Below are 18,035 nucleotides of genomic sequence, written 5' to 3' on the forward strand. Positions count from 1 at the left end.
AAAGGAGGAGGGAGGACAGCTCAGGTAAAGGAGGAGGGAGGACAGCTCAGGTAAAGGAGGAGGGAGGACAGCTCAGGTAAAGGAGGAGGGGGGACAGCTCAGGTAAAGGGGGGAGGAGGACAGCTCAGGTAAAGGAGGGGGGAGGACAGCTCAGGTAAAGGAGGGAGGAGGACAGCTCAGGGAAAGGAGGGAGGAGGACAGCTCAGGTAAAGGGGGGAGGAGGACAGCTCAGGTAAATGGGGGAGGAGGACAGCTCAGGTAAAGGAGGAGGACAGCTCAGGTAAAGGAGGTGGGAGGACAGCTCAGGTAAAGGAGGGGGGAGGACAGCTCAGGTAAAGGGGGGAGGAGGACAGCTCAGGTAAAGGGGGGAGGAGGACAGCTCAGGTAAAGGGGGGAGGAGGACAGCTCAGGTAAATGGGGGAGGAGGACAGCTCAGGTAAAGGAGGAGGACAGCTCAGGTAAAGGAGGTGGGAGGACAGCTCAGGTAAAGGAGGGGGGAGGACAGCTCAGGTAAAGGGGGGAGGAGGACAGCTCAGGTAAAGGGGGGAGGAGGACAGCTCAGGTAAAGGGGGGAGGGAGGACAGCTCAGGTAAAGGGGGGAGGGAGGACAGCTCAGGTAAAGGGGGGAGGAGGACAGCTCAGGTAAAGGGGGGGGGGACAGCTCAGGTAAAGGGGGGAGGAGGACAGCTCAGGTAAAGGGGGAGGAGGACAGCTCAGGTAAAGGGGGGAGGAGGACAGCTCAGGTAAAGGGGGGAGGAGGACAGCTCTGGTAAAGGAGGGGGGAGGACAGCTCAGGTAAAGGAGGAGGGAGGACAGCTCAGGTAAAGGAGGGGGAGGACAGCTCAGGTAAATGAGGAGGGAGGACAGCTCAGGTAAAGGAGGAGGAAGGACAGCTCAGGTAAAGGAGGAGGGAGGACAGCTCAGGTAAAGGAGGGGGGAGGACAGCTCAGGTAAAGGAGGGGGGAGGACAGCTCAGGTAAAGGAGGGGGGAGGACAGCTCAGGTAAAGGAGGGAGGAGGACAGCTCAGGTAAAGGAGGGGGGAGGACAGCTCAGGTAAAGGAGGGGGAGGACAGCTCAGGTATAGGAGTAGGGAGGACAGCTCAGGTAAAGGAGGGAGGAGGACAGCTCAGGTAAAGGAGGAGGGAGGACAGCTCAGGTAAAGGTGGGGGGAGGACAGCTCGGGTAAAGGAGGAGGGAGGACAGCTCGGGTAAAGGAGGAGGGAGGACAGCTCAGGTAAAGGAGGAGGGAGGACAGCTCAGGTAAAGGAGGAGGGGGGACAGCTCAGGTAAAGGGGGGAGGAGGACAGCTCAGGTAAAGGAGGGGGGAGGACAGCTCAGGTAAAGGAGGGAGGAGGACAGCTCAGGTAAAGGAGGGAGGAGGACAGCTCAGGTAAAGGAGGGAGGAGGACAGCTCAGGTAAAGGGGGGAGGAGGACAGCTCAGGTAAATGGGGGAGGAGGACAGCTCAGGTAAAGGAGGAGGACAGCTCAGGTAAAGGAGGTGGGAGGACAGCTCAGGTAAAGGAGGGGGGAGGACAGCTCAGGTAAAGGGGGGAGGAGGACAGCTCAGGTAAAGGGGGGAGGAGGACAGCTCAGGTAAAGGGGGGAGGGAGGACAGCTCAGGTAAAGGGTGGAGGGAGGACAGCTCAGGTAAAGGGGGGAGGAGGACAGCTCAGGTAAAGGGGGGAGGAGGACAGCTCAGGTAAAGGGGGGAGGAGGACAGCTCAGGTAAAGGGGAAGGAGGACAGCTCAGGTAAAGGGGGGAGGAGGACAGCTCAGGTAAAGGGGGGAGGAGGACAGCTCTGGTAAAGGAGGGGGGAGGACAGCTCAGGTAAAGGAGGGGGGAGGACAGCTCAGGTAAAGGAGGGGGGAGGACAGCTCAGGTAAAGGGGGGAGGAGGACAGCTCAGGTAAAGGAGGGGGGGGGACAGCTCAGGTAAAGGAGGGGGGAGGACAGCTCAGGTAAAGGGGGGAGGAGGACAGCTCAGGTAAAGGGGGGAGGGAGGACAGCTCAGGTAAAGGAGGAGGGAGGACAGCTCAGGTAAAGGGGGGGAGGACAGCTCAGGTAAAGGAGGGGGGAGGACAGCTCAGGTAAAGGAGGGGGGAGGACAGCTCAGGTAAAGGAGGAGGGAGGACAGCTCAGGTAAAGGAGGAGGGAGGACAGCTCAGGTAAAGGAGGGAGGAGGACAGCTCAGGTAAAGGAGGGAGGAGGACAGCTCAGGTAAAGGAGGGGGGAGGACAGCTCAGGTAAAGGAGGGGGGAGGACAGCTCAGGTAAAGGAGGAGGGAGGACAGCTCAGGTAAAGGAGGAGGGAGGACAGCTCAGGTAAAGGAGGAGGGAGGACAGCTCAGGTAAAGGAGGAGGGAGGACAGCTCAGGTAAAGGAGGAGGGAGGACAACTCAGGTAAAGGAGGGGGGACGACAGCTCAGGTAAAGGAGGGGGGAGGACAGCTCAGGTAAAGGAGGGAGGAGGACAGCTCAGGTAAAGGAGGGGGGAGGACAGCTCAGGTAAAGGAGGGGGAGGACAGCTCAGGTATAGGAGTAGGGAGGACAGCTCAGGTAAAGGAGGGAGGAGGACAGCTCAGGTAAAGGAGGAGGGAGGACAGCTCAGGTAAAGGTGGGGGGAGGACAGCTCGGGTAAAGGAGGAGGGAGGACAGCTCAGGTAAAGGAGGAGGGAGGACAGCTCAGGTAAAGGAGGAGGGAGGACAGCTCAGGTAAAGGAGGAGGGGGGACAGCTCAGGTAAAGGGGGGAGGAGGACAGCTCAGGTAAAGGAGGGGGGAGGACAGCTCAGGTAAAGGAGGGAGGAGGACAGCTCAGGTAAAGGAGGAGGGAGGACAGCTCAGGTAAAGGAGGAGGGGGGACAGCTCAGGTAAAGGGGGGAGGAGGACAGCTCAGGTAAAGGAGGGGGGAGGACAGCTCAGGTAAAGGAGGGAGGAGGACAGCTCAGGTAAAGGAGGGAGGAGGACAGCTCAGGTAAAGGAGGGAGGAGGACAGCTCAGGTAAAGGGGGGAGGAGGACAGCTCAGGTAAATGGGGGAGGAGGACAGCTCAGGTAAAGGAGGAGGACAGCTCAGGTAAAGGAGGTGGGAGGACAGCTCAGGTAAAGGAGGGGGGAGGACAGCTCAGGTAAAGGGGGGAGGAGGACAGCTCAGGTAAAGGGGGGAGGAGGACAGCTCAGGTAAAGGGGGGAGGGAGGACAGCTCAGGTAAAGGGGGGAGGGAGGACAGCTCAGGTAAAGGGGGGAGGAGGACAGCTCAGGTAAAGGGGGGAGGAGGACAGCTCAGGTAAAGGGGGGAGGAGGACAGCTCAGGTAAAGGGGGAGGAGGACAGCTCAGGTAAAGGGGGGAGGAGGACAGCTCAGGTAAAGGGGGGAGGAGGACAGCTCTGGTAAAGGAGGGGGGAGGACAGCTCAGGTAAAGGAGGGGGGAGGACAACTCAGGTAAAGGAGGGGGGAGGACAGCTCAGGTAAAGGGGGAGGAGGACAGCTCAGGTAAAGGAGGGGGGGGGACAGCTCAGGTAAAGGAGGGGGGAGGACAGCTCAGGTAAAGGGGGGAGGAGGACAGCTCAGGTAAAGGGGGGAGGGAGGACAGCTCAGGTAAAGGAGGAGGGAGGACAGCTCAGGTAAAGGGGGGGAGGACAGCTCAGGTAAAGGAGGGGGGAGGACAGCTCAGGTAAAGGAGGGGGGAGGACAGCTCAGGTAAAGGAGGAGGGAGGACAGCTCAGGTAAAGGAGGAGGGAGGACAGCTCAGGTAAAGGAGGGAGGAGGACAGCTCAGGTAAAGGAGGGAGGAGGACAGCTCAGGTAAAGGAGGGAGGAGGACAGCTCAGGTAAAGGAGGGGGGAGGACAGCTCAGGTAAAGGAGGAGGGAGGACAGCTCAGGTAAAGGAGGAGGGAGGACAGCTCAGGTAAAGGAGGAGGGAGGACAGCTCAGGTAAAGGAGGAGGGAGGACAGCTCAGGTAAAGGAGGAGGGAGGACAGCTCAGGTAAAGGAGGAGGGAGGACAACTCAGGTAAAGGAGGAGGGAGGACAGCTCAGGTAAAGCAGGGAGGAGGACAGCTCAGGTAAAGGAGGAGGGAGGACAGCTCAGGTAAAGGAGGAGGGAGGACAGCTCAGGTAAAGGAGGGGGAGGACAGCTCAGGTAAATGAGGAGGGAGGACAGCTCAGGTAAAGGAGGAGGGAGGACAGCTCAGGTAAAGGAGGAGGGAGGACAGCTCAGGTAAAGGAGGGGGGAGGACAGCTCAGGTAAAGGAGGGGGGAGGACAGCTCAGGTAAAGGAGGGGGGAGGACAGCTCAGGTAAAGGAGGGAGGAGGACAGCTCAGGTAAAGGAGGGGGGAGGACAGCTCAGGTAAAGGAGGGGGAGGACAGCTCAGGTATAGGAGTAGGGAGGACAGCTCAGGTAAAGGAGGGAGGAGGACAGCTCAGGTAAAGGAGGAGGGAGGACAGCTCAGGTAAAGGTGGGGGGAGGACAGCTCGGGTAAAGGAGGAGGGAGGACAGCTCAGGTAAAGGAGGAGGGAGGACAGCTCAGGTAAAGGAGGAGGGAGGACAGCTCAGGTAAAGGAGGAGGGGGGACAGCTCAGGTAAAGGGGGGAGGAGGACAGCTCAGGTAAAGGAGGGGGGAGGACAGCTCAGGTAAAGGAGGGAGGAGGACAGCTCAGGTAAAGGAGGGAGGAGGACAGCTCAGGTAAAGGAGGGAGGAGGACAGCTCAGGTAAAGGGGGGAGGAGGACAGCTCAGGTAAATGGGGGAGGAGGACAGCTCAGGTAAAGGAGGAGGACAGCTCAGGTAAAGGAGGTGGGAGGACAGCTCAGGTAAAGGAGGGGGGAGGACAGCTCAGGTAAAGGGGGGAGGAGGACAGCTCAGGTAAAGGGGGGAGGAGGACAGCTCAGGTAAAGGGGGGAGGGAGGACAGCTCAGGTAAAGGGGGGAGGGAGGACAGCTCAGGTAAAGGGGGGAGGAGGACAGCTCAGGTAAAGGGGGGAGGAGGACAGCTCAGGTAAAGGGGGGAGGAGGACAGCTCAGGTAAAGGGGGAGGAGGACAGCTCAGGTAAAGGGGGGAGGAGGACAGCTCAGGTAAAGGGGGGAGGAGGACAGCTCTGGTAAAGGAGGGGGGAGGACAGCTCAGGTAAAGGAGGGGGGAGGACAGCTCAGGTAAAGGAGGGGGGAGGACAGCTCAGGTAAAGGGGGGAGGAGGACAGCTCAGGTAAAGGAGGGGGGGACAGCTCAGGTAAAGGAGGGGGGAGGACAGCTCAGGTAAAGGGGGGAGGAGGACAGCTCAGGTAAAGGGGGGAGGGAGGACAGCTCAGGTAAAGGAGGAGGGAGGACAGCTCAGGTAAAGGGGGGGAGGACAGCTCAGGTAAAGGAGGGGGGAGGACAGCTCAGGTAAAGGAGGGGGGAGGACAGCTCAGGTAAAGGAGGAGGGAGGACAGCTCAGGTAAAGGAGGAGGGAGGACAGCTCAGGTAAAGGAGGGAGGAGGACAGCTCAGGTAAAGGAGGGAGGAGGACAGCTCAGGTAAAGGAGGGAGGAGGACAGCTCAGGTAAAGGAGGGGGGAGGACAGCTCAGGTAAAGGAGGAGGGAGGACAGCTCAGGTAAAGGAGGAGGGAGGACAGCTCAGGTAAAGGAGGAGGGAGGACAGCTCAGGTAAAGGAGGAGGGAGGACAGCTCAGGTAAAGGAGGGAGGAGGACAGCTCAGGTAAAGGAGGGAGGAGGACAGCTCAGGTAAAGGAGGAGGGAGGACAGCTCAGGTAAAGGGGGGAGGAGGACAGCTCAGGTAAAGGAGGAGGGAGGACAGCTCAGGTAAAGGAGGGAGGAGGACAGCTCAGGTAAAGGAGGAGGAGGACAGCTCAGGTAAAGGAGGGAGGAGGACAGCTCAGGTAAAGGAGGGAGGAGGACAGCTCAGGTAAAGGAGGGAGGAGGACAGCTCAGGTAAAGGAGGGGGGAGGACAGCTCAGGTAAAGGGGGGAGGAGGACAGCTCAGGTAAAGGAGGGAGGAGGACAGCTCAGGTAATGGAGGGGGGAGGACAGCTCAGGTAAAGGGGGGAGGAGGACAGCTCAGGTAAAGGAGGAGGGAGGACAGCTCAGGTAAAGGAGGAGGGAGGACAGCTCAGGTAAAGGAGGGAGGAGGACAGCTCAGGTAAAGGAGGAGGAGGACAGCTCAGGTAAAGGAGGGAGGAGGACAGCTCAGGTAAAGGAGGGAGGAGGACAGCTCAGGTAAAGGAGGGGGGAGGACAGCTCAGGTAAAGGGGGGAGGAGGACAGCTCAGGTAAAGGAGGGAGGAGGACAGCTCAGGTAAAGGAGGGGGGAGGACAGCTCAGGTAAAGGAGGGGGGAGGACAGCTCAGGTAAAGGAGGGGGGAGGACAGCTCAGGTAAAGGAGGGGGGAGGACAGCTCAGGTAAAGGAGGGAGGAGGACAGCTCAGGTAAAGGAGGGAGGAGGACAGCTCAGGTAAAGGAGGGAGGAGGACAGCTCAGGTAAAGGAGGGAGGAGGACAGCTCAGGTAAAGGAGGGAGGAGGACAGCTCAGGTAAAGGAGGGAGGAGGACAGCTCAGGTAAAGGAGGGAGGAGGACAGCTCAGGTAAAGGAGGCGGGAGGACAGCTCAGGTAAAGGAGGTGGGAGGACAGCTCAGGTAAAGGAGGGAGGAGGACAGCTCAGGTAAAGGGGGAGGGAGGACAGCTCAGGTAAAGGAGGGAGGAGGACAGCTCAGGTAAAGGAGGAGGGAGGACAGCTCAGGTAAAGGAGGGAGGAGGACAGCTCAGGTAAAGGAGGGAGGAGGACAGCTCAGGTAAAGGAGGAGGGAGGACAGCTCAGGTAAAGGGGGGAGGAGGACAGCTCAGGTAAAGGAGGAGGGAGGACAGCTCAGGTAAAGGAGGGAGGAGGACAGCTCAGGTAAAGGAGGAGGAAGGACAGCTCAGGTAAAGGAGGGAGGAGGACAGCTCAGGTAAAGGAGGGAGGAGGACAGCTCAGGTAAAGGAGGGAGGAGGACAGCTCAGGTAAAGGAGGGGGGAGGATAGCTCAGGTAAAGGGGGGAGGAGGACAGCTCAGGTAAAGGAGGGAGGAGGACAGCTCAGGTAATGGAGGGGGGAGGACAGCTCAGGTAAAGGGGGGAGGAGGACAGCTCAGGTAAAGGAGGAGGGAGGACAGCTCAGGTAAAGGAGGAGGGAGGACAGCTCAGGTAAAGGAGGGAGGAGGACAGCTCAGGTAAAGGAGGGAGAAGGAAAGCTCAGGTAAAGGAGGGAGAAGGAAAGCTCAGGTAAAGGAGGGAGGAGGACAGCTCAGGTAAAGGAGGGGGGAGGATAGCTCAGGTAAAGGGGGGAGGAGGACAGCTCAGGTAAAGGAGGGAGGAGGACAGCTCAAGTAAAGGAGGGGGGAGGACAGCTCAGGTAAAGGAGGGGGGAGGACAGCTCAGGTAAAGGAGGGGGGAGGACAGCTCGGGTAAAGGAGGGGGGAGGACAGCTCGGGTAAAGGAGGGAGGAGGACAGCTCAGGTAAAGGAGGGGGGAGGACAGCTCAGGTAATGGGGGGAGGAGGACAGCTCAGGTAAAGGAGGGGGGAGGACAGCTCAGGTAAAGGAGGGGGGAGGACAGCTCAGGTAAAGGGGGGAGGAGGACAGCTCAGGTAAAGGGGGGAGGGAGGACAGCTCAGGTAAAGGAGGAGGGAGGACAGCTCAGGTAAAGGGGGGGAGGACAGCTCAGGTAAAGGAGGGGGGAGGACAGCTCAGGTAAAGGAGGGGGGAGGACAGCTCAGGTAAAGGAGGAGGGAGGACAGCTCAGGTAAAGGAGGAGGGAGGACAGCTCAGGTAAAGGAGGGAGGAGGACAGCTCAGGTAAAGGAGGGAGGAGGACAGCTCAGGTAAAGGAGGGAGGAGGACAGCTCAGGTAAAGGAGGGGGGAGGACAGCTCAGGTAAAGGAGGAGGGAGGACAGCTCAGGTAAAGGAGGAGGGAGGACAGCTCAGGTAAAGGAGGAGGGAGGACAGCTCAGGTAAAGGAGGAGGGAGGACAGCTCAGGTAAAGGAGGGAGGAGGACAGCTCAGGTAAAGGAGGGAGGAGGACAGCTCAGGTAAAGGAGGAGGGAGGACAGCTCAGGTAAAGGGGGGAGGAGGACAGCTCAGGTAAAGGAGGAGGGAGGACAGCTCAGGTAAAGGAGGGAGGAGGACAGCTCAGGTAAAGGAGGAGGAAGGACAGCTCAGGTAAAGGAGGGAGGAGGACAGCTCAGGTAAAGGAGGGAGGAGGACAGCTCAGGTAAAGGAGGGAGGAGGACAGCTCAGGTAAAGGAGGGGGGAGGATAGCTCAGGTAAAGGGGGGAGGAGGACAGCTCAGGTAAAGGAGGGAGGAGGACAGCTCAGGTAATGGAGGGGGGAGGACAGCTCAGGTAAAGGGGGGAGGAGGACAGCTCAGGTAAAGGAGGAGGGAGGACAGCTCAGGTAAAGGAGGAGGGAGGACAGCTCAGGTAAAGGAGGGAGGAGGACAGCTCAGGTAAAGGAGGAGGAAGGACAGCTCAGGTAAAGGAGGGAGAAGGAAAGCTCAGGTAAAGGAGGGAGGAGGACAGCTCAGGTAAAGGAGGGGGGAGGATAGCTCAGGTAAAGGGGGGAGGAGGACAGCTCAGGTAAAGGAGGGAGGAGGACAAGTCAAGTAAAAGAGGGGGGAGGACAGCTCAGGTAAAGGAGGGGGGAGGACAGCTCAGGTAAAGGAGGGGGGAGGACAGCTCAGGTAAAGGAGGGGGGAGGACAGCTCGGGTAAAGGAGGGAGGAGGACAGCTCAGGTAAAGGAGGGAGGAGGACAGCTCAGGTGAAGGAGGGAGGAGGACAGGTCAGGTAAAGGAGGGAGGAGGACAGCTCAGGTAAAGGAGGGAGGAGGACAGCTCAGGTAAAGGAGGGAGGAGGACAGCTCAGGTAAAGGAGGCGGGAGGACAGCTCAGGTAAAGGAGGTGGGAGAACAGCTCAGGTAAAGGAGGGAGGAGGACAGCTCAGGTAAAGGGGGAGGGAGGACAGCTCTGGTAAAGGAGGGAGGAGGACAGCTCAGGTAAAGGAGGAGGGAGGACAGCTCAGGTAAAGGAGGGAGGAGGACAGCTCAGGTAAAGGAGGGAGGAGGACAGCTCAGGTAAAGGAGGAGGGAGGACAGCTCAGGTAAAGGGGGGAGGAGGACAGCTCAGGTAAAGGAGGAGGGAGGACAGCTCAGGTAAAGGAGGGAGGAGGACAGCTCAGGTAAAGGAGGAGGAAGGACAGCTCAGGTAAAGGAGGGAGGAGGACAGCTCAGGTAAAGGAGGGAGGAGGACAGCTCAGGTAAAGGAGGGAGGAGGACAGCTCAGGTAAAGGAGGGGGGAGGATAGCTCAGGTAAAGGGGGGAGGAGGACAGCTCAGGTAAAGGAGGGAGGAGGACAGCTCAGGTAATGGAGGGGGGAGGACAGCTCAGGTAAAGGGGGGAGGAGGACAGCTCAGGTAAAGGAGGAGGGAGGACAGCTCAGGTAAAGGAGGAGGGAGGACAGCTCAGGTAAAGGAGGGAGGAGGACAGCTCAGGTAAAGGAGGGAGAAGGAAAGCTCAGGTAAAGGAGGGAGAAGGAAAGCTCAGGTAAAGGAGGGAGGAGGACAGCTCAGGTAAAGGAGGGGGGAGGATAGCTCAGGTAAAGGGGGGAGGAGGACAGCTCAGGTAAAGGAGGGAGGAGGACAGCTCAAGTAAAGGAGGGGGGAGGACAGCTCAGGTAAAGGAGGGGGGAGGACAGCTCAGGTAAAGGAGGGGGGAGGACAGCTCGGGTAAAGGAGGGGGGAGGACAGCTCGGGTAAAGGAGGGAGGAGGACAGCTCGGGTAAAGGAGGGAGGAGGACAGCTCAGGTGAAGGAGGGAGGAGGACAGCTCAGGTAAAGGAGGGAGGAGGACAGCTCAGGTAAAGGAGGGAGGAGGACAGCTCAGGTAAAGGAGGGAGGAGGACAGCTCAGGTAAAGGAGGGAGGAGGACAGCTCAGGTAAAGGAGGCGGGAGGACAGCTCAGGTAAAGGAGGAGGGAGAACAGCTCAGGTAAAGGAGGGAGGAGGACAGCTCAGGTAAAGGGGGAGGGAGGACAGCTCTGGTAAAGGAGGGAGGAGGACAGCTCAGGTAAAGGAGGAGGGAGGACAGCTCAGGTAAAGGAGGGAGGAGGACAGCTCAGGTAAAGCAGGGAGGAGGACAGCTCAGGTAAAGGAGGGAGGAGGACAGCTCAGGTAAAGGAGAGGGGAGGACAGCTCAGGTAAAGGAGAGAGGAGGACAGCTCAGGTAAAGGAGAGAGCAGTACAGCTCAGGTAAAGGAGGGGGGAGGACAGCTCAGGTAAAGGAGGGGGGAGGACAGCTCAGGTTAAGGAGGGAGGAGGACAGCTCAGGTAAAGGAGGGAGGAGGACAGCTCAGGTAAAGGAGGGAGGAGGACAGCTCATGTAAAGGAGGGAGGAGGACAGCTCAGGTAAAGGAGTGGAGGAGGACAGCTCAGGTAAAGGAGGGAGGAGGACAGCTCAGGTAAAGGAGAGAGGAGGACAGCTCAGGTAAAGGAGGGGGGAGGACAGCTCAGGTAAAGGAGGGAGGAGGACAGCTCAGGTAAAGGAGGGAGGAGGACAGCTCAGGTAAGGAGTGGAGGAGGACAGCTCAGGTAAAGGAGGGAGGAGGACAGCTCAGGTAAAGGAGGGAGGAGGACAGCTCAAGTAAAGGAGGGGGGAGGACAGCTCAGGTAAAGGAGGGGGGAGGACAGCTCAGGTAAAGGAGGGGGGAGGACAGCTCAGGTAAAGGAGGGGGGAGGACAGCTCAGGTAAAGGAGGGAGGAGGACAGCTCAGGTAAAGGAGGGAGGAGGACAGCTCAGGTAAAGGAGGGAGGAGGACAGCTCAGGTAAAGGAGGGAGGAGGACAGCTCAGGTAAAGGACGGAGGAGGACAGCTCAGGTAAAGGAGGGAGGAGGACAGCTCAGGTAAAGGAGGGAGGAGGACAGCTCAGGTAAAGGAGGGGGGAGGACAGCTCAGGTAAAGGAGGGAGGAGGACAGCTCAGGTAAAGGAGGAGGGAGGACAGCTCAGGTAAAGGGGGGAGGAGGACAGCTCAGGTAAAGGGGGGAGGAGGACAGCTCAGGTAAAGGGGGGAGGAGGACAGCTCAGGTAAAGGAGGAGGGAGAACAGCTCAGGTAAAGGAGGGAGGAGGACAGCTCAGGTAAAGGGGGAGGGAGGACAGCTCTGGTAAAGGAGGGAGGGAGGACAGCTCAGGTAAAGGAGGAGGGAGGACAGCTCAGGTAAAGGAGGGAGGAGGACAGCTCAGGTAAAGCAGGGAGGAGGACAGCTCAGGTAAAGGAGGGAGGAGGACAGCTCAGGTAAAGGAGGGGGGAGGACAGCTCAGGTAAAGGAGAGAGGAGGACAGCTCAGGTAAAGGAGAGAGGAGGACAGCTCAGGTAAAGGAGGGGGGAGGACAGCTCAGGTAAAGGAGGGGGGAGGACAGCTCAGGTAAAGGAGGGGGGAGGACAGCTCAGGTTAAGGATGGAGGAGGACAGCTCAGGTAAAGGAGGGAGGAGGACAGCTCAGGTAAAGGAGGGAGGAGGACAGCTCAGGTAAAGGAGGGAGGAGGACAGCTCAGGTAAAGGAGTGGAAGAGGACAGCTCAGGTAAAGGAGGGAGGAGGACAGCTCAGGTAAAGGAGAGAGGAGGACAGCTCAGGTAAAGGAGGGGGGAGGACAGCTCAGGTAAAGGAGGGAGGAGGACAGCTCAGGTAAAGGAGGGAGGAGGACAGCTCAGGTAAAGGAGTGGAGGAGGACAGCTCAGGTAAAGGAGAGAGGAGGACAGCTCAGGTAAAGGAGGGAGGAGGACAGCTCAAGTAAAGGAGGGGGGAGGACAGCTCAGGTAAAGGAGGGGGGGGACAGCTCAGGTAAAGGAGGGGGGAGGACAGCTCAGGTAAAGGAGGGGGGAGGACAGCTCAGGTAAAGGAGGGAGGAGGACAGCTCAGGTAAAGGAGTGAGGAGGACAGCTCAGGTAAAGGAGGGAGGAGGACAGCTCAGGTAAAGGAGGGAGGAGGACAGCTCAGGTAAAGGAGGGAGGAGGACAGCTCAGGTAAAGGAGGGAGGAGGACAGCTCAGGTAAAGGAGCGAGGAGGACAGCTCAGGTAAAGGAGGGGGGAGGACAGCTCAGGTAAAGGAGGGAGGAGGACAGCTCAGGTAAAGGAGGAGGGAGGACAGCTCAGGTAAAGGGGGGAGGAGGACAGCTCAGGTAAAGGGGGGAGGAGGACAGCTCAGGTAAAGGGGGGAGGAGGACAGCTCAGGTAACGGAGGAGGGAGGACAGCTCAGGTAAAGGAGGGAGGAGGACAGCTCAGGTAAAGCAGGGAGGAGGACAGCTCAGGTAAAGGAGGGAGGAGGACAGCTCAGGTAAAGGAGGGGGGAGGACAGCTCAGGTAAAGGAGAGAGGAGGACAGCTCAGGTAAAGGAGAGAGGAGGACAGCTCAGGTAAAGGAGGGGGGAGGACAGCTCAGGTAAAGGAGGGGGGAGGACAGCTCAGGTTAAGGAGGGAGGAGGACAGCTCAGGTAAAGGAGGGAGGAGGACAGCTCAGGTAAAGGAGGGAGGAGGACAGCTCAGGTAAAGGAGGGAGGAGGACAGCTCAGGTAAAGGATCGGAGGAGGACAGCTCAGGTAAAGGAGGGAGGAGGACAGCTCAGGTAAAAGAGGGGGGAGGACAGCTCAGGTAAAGGAGGGAGGAGGACAGCTCAGGTAAAGGAGGGGGAGGACAGCTCAGGTAAAGGAGGGAGGAGGACAGCTCAGGTAAAGGAGGGAGGAGGACAGCTCAGGTAAAGGAGGGAGGAGGACAGCTCAGGTAAAGGAGTGGAAGAGGACAGCTCAGGTAAAGGAGGGAGGAGGACAGCTCAGGTAAAGGAGAGAGGAGGACAGCTCAGGTAAAGGAGGGGGGAGGACAGCTCAGGTAAAGGAGGGAGGAGGACAGCTCAGGTAAAGGAGGGAGGAGGACAGCTCAGGTAAAGGAGGGAGGAGGACAGCTCAGGTAAAGGAGGGAGGAGGACAGCTCAGGTAAAGGAGTGGAAGAGGACAGCTCAGGTAAAGGAGGGAGGAGGACAGCTCAGGTAAAGGAGAGAGGAGGACAGCTCAGGTAAAGGAGGGGGGAGGACAGCTCAGGTAAAGGAGGGAGGAGGACAGCTCAGGTAAAGGAGGGAGGAGGACAGCTCAGGTAAAGGAGTGGAGGAGGACAGCTCAGGTAAAGGAGAGAGGAGGACAGCTCAGGTAAAGGAGGGAGGAGGACAGCTCAAGTAAAGGAGGGGGGAGGACAGCTCAGGTAAAGGAGGGGGGGGGACAGCTCAGGTAAAGGAGGGGGGAGGACAGCTCAGGTAAAGGAGGGGGGAGGACAGCTCAGGTAAAGGAGGGAGGAGGACAGCTCAGGTAAAGGAGTGAGTAGGACAGCTCAGGTAAAGGAGGGAGGAGGACAGCTCAGGTAAAGGAGGGAGGAGGACAGCTCAGGTAAAGGAGGGAGGAGGACAGCTCAGGTAAAGGAGGGAGGAGGACAGCTCAGGTAAAGGAGCGAGGAGGACAGCTCAGGTAAAGGAGGGGGGAGGACAGCTCAGGTAAAGGAGGGAGGAGGACAGCTCAGGTAAAGGAGGAGGGAGGACAGCTCAGGTAAAGGGGGGAGGAGGACAGCTCAGGTAAAGGGGGGAGGAGGACAGCTCAGGTAAAGGGGGGAGGAGGACAGCTCAGGTAACGGAGGAGGGAGGACAGCTCAGGTAAAGGAGGGAGGAGGACAGCTCAGGTAAAGCAGGGAGGAGGACAGCTCAGGTAAAGGAGGGAGGAGGACAGCTCAGGTAAAGGAGGGGGGAGGACAGCTCAGGTAAAGGAGAGAGGAGGACAGCTCAGGTAAAGGAGAGAGGAGGACAGCTCAGGTAAAGGAGGGGGGAGGACAGCTCAGGTAAAGGAGGGGGGAGGACAGCTCAGGTTAAGGAGGGAGGAGGACAGCTCAGGTAAAGGAGGGAGGAGGACAGCTCAGGTAAAGGAGGGAGGAGGACAGCTCAGGTAAAGGAGGGAGGAGGACAGCTCAGGTAAAGGATCGGAGGAGGACAGCTCAGGTAAAGGAGGGAGGAGGACAGCTCAGGTAAAAGAGGGGGGAGGACAGCTCAGGTAAAGGAGGGAGGAGGACAGCTCAGGTAAAGGAGGGGGAGGACAGCTCAGGTAAAGGAGGGAGGAGGACAGCTCAGGTAAAGGAGGGAGGAGGACAGCTCAGGTAAAGGAGGGAGGAGGACAACTCAGGTAAAGGAGGAGGGAGGACAGCTCAGGTAAAGGAGGGAGGAGGACAGCTCAGGTAAAGGAGGGAGGAGGACAGCTCAGGTAAAGAAGGGAGGAGGACAGCTCAGGTAAAGGAGGGAGGAGGACAGCTCAGGTAAAGGAGGAGGGAGGACAGCTCAGGTAAAGGAGGGAGGAGGACAGCTCAGGTAAAGGAGGGAGGAGGACAGCTCAGGTAAAGGAGGGAGGAGGACAGCTCAGTTAAAGGAGGGGGGAGGACAGCTCAGGTAAAGGAGGGAGGAGGACAGCTCAGGTAAAGGAGGAGGGAGGACAGCTCAGGTAAAGGGGGGAGGAGGACAGCTCAGGTAAAGGGGGGAGGAGGACAGCTCAGGTAAAGGGGGGAGGAGGACAGCTCAGGTAAAGGAGGAGGGAGAACAGCTCAGGTAAAGGAGGGAGGAGGACAGCTCAGGTAAAGGGGGAGGGAGGACAGCTCTGGTAAAGGAGGGAGGAGGACAGCTCAGGTAAAGCAGGGAGGAGGACAGCTCAGGTAAAGCAGGGAGGAGGACAGCTCAGGTAAAGGAGGGAGGAGGACAGCTCAGGTAAAGGAGGGGGGAGGACAGCTCAGGTAAAGGAGAGAGGAGGACAGCTCAGGTAAAGGAGAGAGGAGGACAGCTCAGGTAAAGGAGGGGGGAGGACAGCTCAGGTTAAGGATGGAGGAGGACAGCTCAGGTAAAGGAGGGAGGAGGACAGCTCAGGTAAAGGAGGGAGGAGGACAGCTCAGGTAAAGGAGGGAGGAGGACAGCTCAGGTAAAGGAGGGAGGAGGACAGCTCAGGTAAAGGAGGGAGGAGGACAGCTCAGGTAAAGGAGGGAGGAGGACAGCTCAGGTAAAGGAGTGGAGGAGGACAGCTCAGGTAAAGGAGGGGGGAGGACAGCTCAGGTAAAGGAGAGAGGAGGACAGCTCAGGTTAAGGATGGAGGAGGACAGCTCAGGTAAAGGAGGGAGGAGGACAGCTCAGGTAAAGGAGGGAGGAGGACAGCTCATGTAAAGGAGGGAGGAGGACAGCTCAGGTAAAGGAGTGGAGGAGGACAGCTCAGGTAAAGGAGGGAGGAGGACAGCTCAGGTAAAGGAGAGAGGAGGACAGCTCAGGTAAAGGAGGGGGGAGGACAGCTCAGGTAAAGGAGGGAGGAGGACAGCTCAGGTAAAGGAGGGAGGAGGACAGCTCAGGTAAAAGAGTGGAGGAGGACAGCTCAGGTAAAGGAGGGAGGAGGACAGCTCAGGTAAAGGAGGGAGGAGGACAGCTCAAGTAAAGGAGGGGGGAGGACAGCTCAGGTAAAGGAGGGGGGAGGACAGCTCAGGTAAAGGAGGGGGGAGGACAGCTCAGGTAAAGGAGGGGGGAGGACAGCTCAGGTAAAGGAGGGAGGAGGACAGCTCAGGTAAAGGAGGGAGGAGGACAGCTCAGGTAAAGGAGGGAGGAGGACAGCTCAGGTAAAGGAGGGAGGAGGACAGCTCAGGTAAAGGAGGGAGGAGGACAGCTCAGGTAAAGGAGTGGAAGAGGACAGCTCAGGTAAAGGAGGGAGGAGGACAGCTCAGGTAAAGGAGAGAGGAGGACAGCTCAGGTAAAGGAGGGGGGAGGACAGCTCAGGTAAAGGAGGGAGGAGGACAGCTCAGGTAAAGGAGGGAGGAGGACAGCTCAGGTAACGGAGGAGGGAGGACAGCTCAGGTAAAGGAGGGAGGAGGACAGCTCAGGTAAAGCAGGGAGGAGGACAGCTCAGGTAAAGGAGGGAGGAGGACAGCTCAGGTAAAGGAGGGGGGAGGACAGCTCAGGTAAAGGAGAGAGGAGGACAGCTCAGGTAAAGGAGAGAGGAGGACAGCTCAGGTAAAGGAGGGGGGAGGACAGCTCAGGTAAAGGAGGGGGGAGGACAGCTCAGGTTAAGGAGGGAGGAGGACAGCTCAGGTAAAGGAGGGAGGAGGACAGCTCAGGTAAAGGAGGGAGGAGGACAGCTCAGGTAAAGGAGGGAGGAGGACAGCTCAGGTAAAGGATCGGAGGAGGACAGCTCAGGTAAAGGAGGGAGGAGGACAGCTCAGGTAAAAGAGGGGGGAGGACAGCTCAGGTAAAGGAGGGAGGAGGACAGCTCAGGTAAAGGAGGGGGAGGACAGCTCAGGTAAAGGAGGGAGGAGGACAGCTCAGGTAAAGGAGGGAGGAGGACAGCTCAGGTAAAGGAGGGAGGAGGACAACTCAGGTAAAGGAGGAGGGAGGACAGCTCAGGTAAAGGAGGGAGGAGGACAGCTCAGGTAAAGGAGGGAGGAGGACAGCTCAGGTAAAGAAGGGAGGAGGACAGCTCAGGTAAAGGAGGGAGGAGGACAGCTCAGGTAAAGGAGGAGGGAGGACAGCTCAGGTAAAGGAGGGAGGAGGACAGCTCAGGTAAAGGAGGGAGGAGGACAGCTCAGGTAAAGGAGGGAGGAGGACAGCTCAGTTAAAGGAGGGGGGAGGACAGCTCAGGTAAAGGAGGGAGGAGGACAGCTCAGGTAAAGGAGGAGGGAGGACAGCTCAGGTAAAGGGGGGAGGAGGACAGCTCAGGTAAAGGGGGGAGGAGGACAGCTCAGGTAAAGGGGGGAGGAGGACAGCTCAGGTAAAGGAGGAGGGAGAACAGCTCAGGTAAAGGAGGGAGGAGGACAGCTCAGGTAAAGGGGGAGGGAGGACAGCTCTGGTAAAGGAGGGAGGAGGACAGCTCAGGTAAAGCAGGGAGGAGGACAGCTCAGGTAAAGCAGGGAGGAGGACAGCTCAGGTAAAGGAGGGAGGAGGACAGCTCAGGTAAAGGAGGGGGGAGGACAGCTCAGGTAAAGGAGAGAGGAGGACAGCTCAGGTAAAGGAGAGAGGAGGACAGCTCAGGTAAAGGAGGGGGGAGGACAGCTCAGGTTAAGGATGGAGGAGGACAGCTCAGGTAAAGGAGGGAGGAGGACAGCTCAGGTAAAGGAGGGAGGAGGACAGCTCAGGTAAAGGAGGGAGGAGGACAGCTCAGGTAAAGGAGGGAGGAGGACAGCTCAGGTAAAGGAGGGAGGAGGACAGCTCAGGTAAAGGAGGGAGGAGGACAGCTCAGGTAAAGGAGTGGAGGAGGACAGCTCAGGTAAAGGAGGGGGGAGGACAGCTCAGGTAAAGGAGAGAGGAGGACAGCTCAGGTTAAGGATGGAGGAGGACAGCTCAGGTAAAGGAGGGAGGAGGACAGCTCAGGTAAAGGAGGGAGGAGGACAGCTCATGTAAAGGAGGGAGGAGGACAGCTCAGGTAAAGGAGTGGAGGAGGACAGCTCAGGTAAAGGAGGGAGGAGGACAGCTCAGGTAAAGGAGAGAGGAGGACAGCTCAGGTAAAGGAGGGGGGAGGACAGCTCAGGTAAAGGAGGGAGGAGGACAGCTCAGGTAAAGGAGGGAGGAGGACAGCTCAGGTAAAAGAGTGGAGGAGGACAGCTCAGGTAAAGGAGGGAGGAGGACAGCTCAGGTAAAGGAGGGAGGAGGACAGCTCAAGTAAAGGAGGGGGGAGGACAGCTCAGGTAAAGGAGGGGGGAGGACAGCTCAGGTAAAGGAGGGGGGAGGACAGCTCAGGTAAAGGAGGGGGGAGGACAGCTCAGGTAAAGGAGGGAGGAGGACAGCTCAGGTAAAGGAGGGAGGAGGACAGCTCAGGTAAAGGAGGGAGGAGGACAGCTCAGGTAAAGGAGGGAGGAGGACAGCTCAGGTAAAGGAGGGAGGAGGACAGCTCAGGTAAAGGAGTGGAAGAGGACAGCTCAGGTAAAGGAGGGAGGAGGACAGCTCAGGTAAAGGAGAGAGGAGGACAGCTCAGGTAAAGGAGGG

The 18,035-nt window shown here is 58.6% G+C and overlaps 1 protein-coding gene across 1 annotated transcript in view; it reads left to right on the forward strand.

The window, feature by feature from the left end:
• The window catches only part of LOC129824578 (probable G-protein coupled receptor 158), a 134,451-nt gene that overhangs the window by 93,384 nt on the left and 23,032 nt on the right, over positions 1-18,035 (forward strand). The gene's annotated exons all lie outside the window — the stretch shown is intronic.

This window comes from Salvelinus fontinalis, chromosome 26 (genome assembly GCF_029448725.1).
Source record: "Salvelinus fontinalis isolate EN_2023a chromosome 26, ASM2944872v1, whole genome shotgun sequence".
In the NCBI taxonomy this organism is placed as follows: Eukaryota; Metazoa; Chordata; class Actinopteri; order Salmoniformes; family Salmonidae; genus Salvelinus; species Salvelinus fontinalis.